Source organism: Oryctolagus cuniculus, chromosome 8, assembly GCF_051225735.1.
Source record: "Oryctolagus cuniculus isolate XC-2025 breed Fujian yellow rabbit chromosome 8, ASM5122573v1, whole genome shotgun sequence".
Lineage (NCBI taxonomy): Eukaryota > Metazoa > Chordata > Mammalia > Lagomorpha > Leporidae > Oryctolagus > Oryctolagus cuniculus.
In genome coordinates, this window is record NC_142874.1 from 40,431,197 (window position 1) to 40,440,191 (window position 8,995).

Below are 8,995 nucleotides of genomic sequence, written 5' to 3' on the forward strand. Positions count from 1 at the left end.
AAGTCACCACAGGCCTGCTATCAAGAGAAGGTCTTGCTTTATCCACTGGGAAGAATCTAAGTCCCAGAATCTGTTTCTGGGATTTCCACTGCCAGATACTATGATCTTAAATGAATTAATTCCAAATAAAAAATGACAATAGTTCTCACATAGCCTACTATGTAATCCCAAAGACAACTTTGGGAGATGGATCCTGCTGTCTCCACTTTACAGATGAGACAATGGAGTCAGAAAGAGGTAAAGCAGCCTGCCTGGGGTCCCACAGAGAGTCACGGGCAGAGCTGGAGCCTGAGTCGGGCCACCTGCCTACAATATCCACACTTCAGATACACAAAGGGAGCTACCATGCTATCCCCGAGACATTTGAAACGATCAGATTCCCAACACAAAGCAAATTACTGCGTCGTGAAAGGAAGCAAATGAATCGCTGTGTTTCCTCCTTGCCCTAGTCACTGCTGCTGTTGGCTCTGCAGCGTCCGTGAGTTCCACAGGACTTCAAGTACGCAGTTAGATGTGCATAGGTTTTATGTGCCACTTCACATATGGACTTGAGCATCTGTGGGTTTTGGTGTCCTTGGGGATCCTGGAACCAACCCACCGTGGATAAAGAGGGATGATGTAATTTACTATCAACTACTCTGAACTAGAAAGTTAATTTTTTCTCTATTCAAAAAAGGTTTTCTCTGTGGTACTGGATATGCAAACCAACACCTGTGATAAAATAGTATAGAACAAAAAATGTTCACATACCCCCTATACATATATACACAATAAGTACAGGAATAAGTAAAACCAGGAAAATCTAAACAAGTGGATTATATCAATATTAATATCCTGGTTGATACTGTACTACAGTTTTTGCAAAATGTTAGTTAGCCTCGAGGGAAACTGAATAAATGGTACCCAGGATCTCTCTGTGTTATTCCTCCAAACTACATGTACATCTGCCATAATATTAACAAAAATTTCAATTACAAATCATTAAAAGAACATATCTATTGTTTTTCTGACTTGAAAAATCATTTTCCAATAGATTTCAATTCTTCATGCTGAATTTCAAACTGTGTTTTGCTATGACATTGAAAATTGAGGAAAAATAACCTGGAAGCTTTAAAAAAAGATGTATTTATTTATTTATTAGGCAGAGTTGCAGAGAAAGGAGGGGAGACAGAGGTCATCTGCCTGCTGGTTCAGTCTCTAAATGGCTGCAACAGTCAGGACTGGCTGCATCTCCCATGAAGGTGGCTGGGGCCCAAGCATTTGGGTCACCGTCCGCTGCTTTCCCAGGTTCACATTGCAGGTGGCAGCATAACCCACTGCACCACAGCCCTGGTCCCTAACTTGGAAGCTTTCTACCATGAGGTATTCTCAAGTCTGCCCTACCAACAACATTCAGTCGTAGCTCTGATACAGTACTGCCTTTACTGGAGAGTTAAAATGATTATCTGGCGGTCAGTGACGTGAAAGGCATCCTACCTTCTTACATACTGTTTTGTATGAATGGAAATAGATGAATAAGCAAATCATAACCAAGGAGAAAATATTTTCAAAACAGTCTGAACGCGGCTGACGACCTCCAATCATAAGACATACCTTAGACAGCACTCCCTCGATGCTACCTGTCTTTTGTCCAGCAGACAAAATTCCCCAAAGAATCGTCTGTATTTGTTGACTTTATCTCCTCACCACTCACTCTTCAAATGACCTCAGTACTGTCTCAGTTCTCACGACTCACTGCACAGCATTCAGTGTTCAAATTGCTCGCCTTGTCCTCAGCCTCTGCCGCGGACTCCCTCCCTGCTACTTGGTCGCTCTTGCTCTTCCCTCAGCTCTTCTAGTCCCCTCCAGGCAACAGCTCCGCCGTGCTCTGCCAGCTCATCCTTCCTCCTGCTGCCCAGCCATTGCGCAGGTTCTCCTCTCTCCCTGGGCACTCTGAGGCGAGCCCATGGCTTCGTTTACATCTGCAAACTCTTGCCTTGCTTGCTGTTTTCTATCTCTAGACTCAGAGGGGGCTTTGAAAAGTCCACGGAAATGTGGAATTCAAAGTTTACTTTGGTCCGAAAACTTTTTGAAAGTCATGAATAGTTTTCCCATAATATGAATCTTCCATGAACATTTTGAAGACCTCTCCTATTTTATTGGAACATCTGATGCAACCCCACTTGCACAAATAAGTAGCCCAGGAGCCTTCCCCTCACACTCAACATGCAACCCTCACCACTCACTTAGCTCCTCTTAATAATCTCTCAGATGTATCCAGTCCTCTTCATGACTCACCACCACCCACATTCCAGCTGCATTATTTCTCACCTGATTAGTGCAGGAGCAAACCTGTTTCCCAGATACAATTCTTGCCCTTGACCTCCAAGAGAGATTCTGTGACTGCCTTGCTTAAAACACAGCAATATCCACTTATGTTAAAGACAAGACCCTGAATACTGGCCCCTGCTCTCTCTGCCCCAGCCACACAGGGTTTCTTTCCTGGCTTTCACAGAAACTGTCCATGTTCCCTCTGCCTGAGTCAGCCCTTTTAATTCTTCTGCCATATGAATTTCTACTCATCCCTTGAATTCCAGCTCCACAAATAATACTCGCCAATACTTGATCTTAGCCAAAAGGCTGAGACGTGATACAAACAATGTTCTCTAAGTAAGACTTGCCAGTACTCTCTGTCCCCCACTCTCAGCTCATGCACTGCCATTCGCCATTCTCTGCAGCGGTACTGAACCTAAACTTAACTGCTTCTGTGTGGCTGGATGGCGCATGTGTGCCTCCTCACAGGATTGTAGACTCCATGGGAAAAATTGTGTTCATAGTGTGCTTATTACCGCGTGCTTATATGACACACTCTCAAGGATATATCCTAGTGGTGATGAGTAACATCAAAAACACAACTAGATTTAAAAGATGGTGTCTCCTCCTGGCACCACTCCCAGTTCCAGCTTCCTGTTAATGCACACCCTGAGAGGCAGCAGATGAAGACTCAAGTGCTTGGGTTCCTCTGATCCCCACGGAAGACCAGGATGGAGGTCCTGGCTCCTGACTTCAGCATGGCCTACCTCTGGCTGTTGGGGTCATTTGGAGAGTGAACCTGCAGATGAGAGTTCTCTGTGTTTGTCTGTCTCTCCAGTGCTCTTTCACTGTCTCTCTGCCTTTCAAATAAACAAAAGCAGTTAACTAATTAATGTTTTTAAATGGTGTCTCTGACTAACTGTTCCTACTGCCTCACACCCTGGTGGGGAATGAGGATCATTTTATACAAAAGAAAATTAGTCATTTAAACATCCTTGAAACTGAAAGACTGTTCTTGATATGGATGTTATTTAAATATCACCATTCATGTCTGAAGGTTATTAAATTATATCCTGAATATAAAAGATAACTGAATTGTCTTTTTCTAAATGAATCCTAATTTTTTCCATATCTCCACTCTACAGATAATTAACAAGTAAAAGAAATGCATAAATTTGCTTTTAATTAACCTTTATTTTCTCTTAAGCCTTTCACCCACAAGTAAGAGGTGAGAATTGCATAAAGAGGCTTTTATGTTAAAATAATAACAAATGGAATCTTCAGATTTCAGCCTATTAAACAATTGGCAATGCTGAAAAGTTCCCTTACGGCGCCATTTGTTTGCCTTTGGTTTTGTCATCATTTGCGTCTTTTTTTTTATCAGCCCACTCACAGCATTTGTAAACTATAGGAAAATGATGAACAGCCTTCCCTTTCACCCTCTCTCCCTTACAAAGAGAAGGCCGTACCCATCCCTTCTTCAACTACAGAACGGGGAAGGAAACCATGCCAATGGCTCTTCAAGAGGAAAGCAAAGTGGAACCACTCCTGTTTGGCTGAAGACAGAAGACGAAGCAGACCTAGTTGGGGGAGTTTATACTGGGCACCAATGCAGAGGCTCTGAGGATCCAAAGACAGAGAGGGTGGGGAAGGGAACACAGCATGGAAGAGACAATTCTTCTGGGGCAAGAATGTTCCAGTCTTCCAAAGTTCTGGGAATCAAAGAACAGGGAAGGGACAGTGGACTTGAATGAGATTTGCCTCGGCCACTTTGAAATATGGAAGGATCTCAGGTACCTGGGAATTCTTGTTGGACTGTGCTTCTACAAATGAGACATGACCACATCAAGCTTTTTCCATCAATCCCTGGAAATGACAACACTTTTTCCACACTTACTCTGTGCCAGACACTGATGTAAACACTACATGAAAAGTTGCTGGCACTAGCAACTACTCTAGACTTGCTGGTCAGGCATTTGTATGTTGGAGAATGGGAGACAAATCAAGCAAAGCAAAAAAAAAAAAAATCAGGAGTCTTCCACTTGAGTGAAGTTTCAAGGGGTCCAATGGTGCAGGGCAGGTCAGGATAGCCTGTGTAGGGTTAAGGGGGACTGTAACATCTGTTCCTTCTACAACCAAAACACAGGTACAATGCTTTGTGGGCTTCTTTGGATTTTGGAGGTAGCATAGTCTCTAGGTGGGTGTGCTGCTACTCCATTCTATCTATTGAGTGACCCAAAAAGCTGCTCAGTTTTGAGTGGGGCCCAAAACAGGAGAAGGTTACGCACTGCTGTACACTTGGGGCATGGGATCCAGCACATCCAACACTGCTTGAAGTGCTGGAAGCATTAGAGACGGTGTTGGGAGCCTTTGGCAGGCCCCTATGGGTAAGCCATGGCACAGGCCCTCGGGACTTGTGAGCAGAGTTCTGCCACCCTCTACAGAAACTACTCTCCTTGAGAGAAACAGCTTTTGGCTTGCTACTGAGCTTAACAGTGATTGTCCACTTAACCAATGATAACTAATATAACCAATGAGAACCAATCACGTTACCATGGCCATCATGAACTGACCTCCCCAGCTGTAAGGTGGTTGTACACCAGCACTTAATTATCAATGGAAGTGGTATATGTGAGTGTAGGCTCAAAACAGCTCTGAAGGCATAGTAAGTTATGTGAGGAAGTCACCCAAATACCTATCGCCCTGACTCAGGCTAGATTATATCCTCGCTCCACATCCATGCCTACGACCACCTGAGAAGAACAGGAGGCTCTGGTCCACCGGTGGTTCTGCAGACACACAGGCGCCATCTAAAGTGGATGGTAGCCAAACCACAGCCCCTTTCTGGAGCATCTGGGAAGGACAGTAGTGAAGGGAAACGCTCCCCATGGGCAGAACTTCCAACTGTGCATCCGGTTTTTCATTCTGCTTGAAAGGAGAAGTGTCATGGGATGTAGCCAATGGTCGGGTTAGATGGTAAGGAACTTAGAAAGAACACTTTTAGAAAATTGGTTAGGGCCAGTGCTGTGGCGTAGGAGGTAAAGCCACCATCTGCAGTACTGGCATCTCATATGGAAACTGGTTCAAGTCCCAGCTGCTCCACTTCCAATTCAGTTCCCTGCTAACATGCCTGGGAAAGCAGTGGAAGATGGCCCAAGTCCTTGGGTCCCTGCACCCATGTGGGAGACCTAGATGAAGTTCCTGGCTCCTGACTTCGGCCTGACTCAGCCCTAGCCATTGCAGCCATTTGCGGAGTGAACCAGCAGATAGTCTCTCCCCCCCCCCCTTCTCCGTAATTCTCTCAAAAAAATTAATTCATTTAAAAAAGAAAATTGATAAAACTGAGATCTGGGGAAGAAGTATGTGGAAAGACTTCTGGAAATGGGCAAAAATTCAGCGGTGGGTGGTCTTAGCAGAGGAGTTCAATATCAAGTGGGTAGGATGACCTGCTCTGTGGATACCAGTCTCCCCTTCCCCCAGACTCCCAGTCATTGCCCAGAATACTTGCGAGCAATGTGGCTGTGGTCCTACCACAGTCATCTAGTACTCAGGAGACACCACAACGTAAGCAATTGTGCCCCTACTACTACAGAAAGCTTACCGTACCTTAAGCTATAGTTTAGCATAATTCTTACACAGAATGAAAACAGGTGTTTACAACTAACAGGAGGCAGCCCTAAAGAATGCATGTCAGCTTGTCAAGGACGTAAATGCATTCTAATAAGTAAGCTTTAAAAAATGGAAAGCTGAATTTATAGCCGGCGCCGCAGCTCACTAGGCTAATCCTCCACCTGTGTCGCCGGCACCCCGGGGTTCTAGTCCCAGTCGGGGCGCCGGATTCTGTCCCGGTTGCCCCTCTTCCAGGCCAGCTCTCTGCTGTGGCCGGGGAGTGCAGTGGAGGATGGCCTAAGTGCTTGGGCCCTGCACCCCAATGGGAGACCAGGATAAGTACCTGGCTCCTGTCTTCGGATCAGCACGGTGCGCCGGCTGCAGCGCACCAGCCATGGCGGCCATTGGAGGGTGAACCAATGGCAAAGGAAGACCTTTCTCTCTGTCTCTCTCTCTCACTGTCCACTCTACCTGTCAAAAAATAAAAAAATAAAATAAAAATGAAGAAAACGGAAAGCTGAATTTAATTGCACATTCTCCAAAATGAAAAATGAGAACCCATCCAAATAACCTAGAACCTTTTCTGAAATCAAGCAGGATCTATAAAAGCATTGCAGGAAAAGCTCTTGTGAGAGAAAGCAGGATTTGTTCCTTATTACAAATAAGAGGGATCCCGGCAGCTAGAGGGCCTTCCATCTGCCGATCCTCAAACCATCACTGCAGAATAACAGCTTCGCAAGCATCTGAAGGGACCGGAGAAGCCCCTCTTCCAATAGGCCACAGCTTCAACAGAAGGTGAACCGACCGCAGCAGGCACCATGGCTTGCTGAGTTCACGGGGAGCCGGGTGGAAGGCCGGGGCCCGCTGCAAGGCAGGCAGGGAGAGCCCTAAGAGAGGAGACTGCTCCTTGGATCCGGCCAAACTTCAAGCTCGCCCTGTGCATGGAGGCCAAGGCGGAAATCACAGAGACTTTTTCACCACTGCTAGCAAGGCAAAAGTTACTGACGGCTGCAAAGTATTTAGAGAGCTTTCCCTGGGGCACTAGGCCAGTGTGCATCGGCGGCGGACTGCAGGCGCCCAGTCTACTGCGACCTGGTCAAGAAGGACCTGCACGTGTGAAATCACCCTCCCACCATGAGTTCTCTGTTAACAGCCACAAACCAGACAGTGAGAGGGACCCACAAATCCCTGTTTATGGCAAACTGAATTTTTATGGCTCTTTTTATATTTAATTTTTTTTTATTCTAGCTGGAATTAATTTTGGCATGTGGTTTAGTCTGAGGTTCCAACTTGATTTGATTCCAAGTACTTAACTGACGTTTTCATCCAGGGATGGAAGATTCAAAAAACAACAAAGAAAAAGAGAGTACAGTTTGAAATGTCTCCACATTAGCAAATTATAAATCCAATGCAGAGGAGCAGGAAAAGTTGGAGATGAAAGAGGAATAAATATAAAAGGCTGATACACATAAAATGAAAAGAAATTTTTCCAATCAGTGTGAACAACACTGATATCCTGAGAAAAATAGGCAGAAGACAAGTACGGAAGCTTACAGAAAACCACAGAGAGAAACACAGGAAAAAATCCAACTCGTAAAAAGGGTACATACATATATTTCTACATGTCAGATTGGGCGATATTTTTTCATTGCATACAATGATGGAGTATATTTAGGGAGATAGGCAAGTTCCTCACTGCTAATGGGAGAGTAAACTTCAACAAATTTTTTGAAAGCAAAAACATGGTATGTGTCAAAGATCTGAAAATGAGGCTATCCTTTGATCTAACAAATTTCATTGAAAGGATTTATCTTAAAGAAAGCATCAGGGATTGGCACTGCGGTACAGTGGGTTAAGTGGTGCTTACACTGGAGTGCTGGTTTGAGCCCCAGTCGCTCCACTTCCAATCTAGCTCCTTGCTAATACACCAGGGAATGGATCAGAAGATGGCCCCAGGACTTGGGTCCTTGACACCTACGTAGGTGACCCAGATAGTCTGCGGTTCAATCCCTCCCCCCCTCCTCACGCCCTCTCCGTCCACCCTCCTATCTCTGTCACTCTACCTTTCTAATAAATAAATAAATCAGTAAACATGATAAAAGCTATGGCCAATACTAATATGTTCCTTATATATTACAATTGAAAAAAGAAACCTAAGCACCTATCAATAAAATAATGAAATACACAGGACACCCATACACACACGAGTGCACACACAGGATACATTCTTCCTATGTAGACCTCTCAGGTTCCTAGAACACGTGTAGTTACACCACTGACGGCTGCTACTCAACATGCATGACTGGCTCACCTACTCATGCAGTAACTGCAAACCCTGGATGGCTTCTGGGCCCCACCAGCTGCCCAGGAGCTTCCAGATGCCCCTTCTCAGCCAAGCTTGCCTGTCAATCTTCTAGGCATCCCCTGAGCTCCCTCTGGCCCGTCTGCTGAGCACCTTCCAGGTACCACCATGGCTTAACAGGAGCTACACTGCCCCATGAAGACTTCTGGCACAGTGTGGGCTTTGAGGCGATTTGCAGCAGCACAAGACAGACTGCCCCTTTCTGTCTCTTGGGACACACTCAACGTGACCCCAAAGCTGTGCTTGTTGAGTTGTGGCAGCTTGGAGACTAGTCATTGTGGGACCCAAGCATGAGTTCAGTGGCTCCAGGGCGAGTAGATGCCTATAAATGAGTCGCCATGACATCCCCACCAAGAAGGCTGGGACTTTCTCAAGGAAGACTTTCATTGAGTTGGATCTTTCTTCTATCAGCACGAGCTCTTCCAGGAGCCAACACAGACCTGTCTGGACACTACCACCAGCTCATGGGTGAGTTGCACCAGTGTGGGGCTAGTTTTCCTGAAGAAAACAGCCTATCCCACGAATGCAATGGATATCCGCTAATACTACTAACAATTTTTATTACATGTGCACATTTTTTAAAAAATTCATAAAGAAGGCATCACAAAAAATTGTGTATTCACTTAAAGTTGAAGGATTAAGACTGATTTTTATTATTTTAAAGCTTTTTATATTTCCTATTTTTCTAAAATGGTCATGTACTGTATTTAGAATTAGAGAAGGCAATTAACT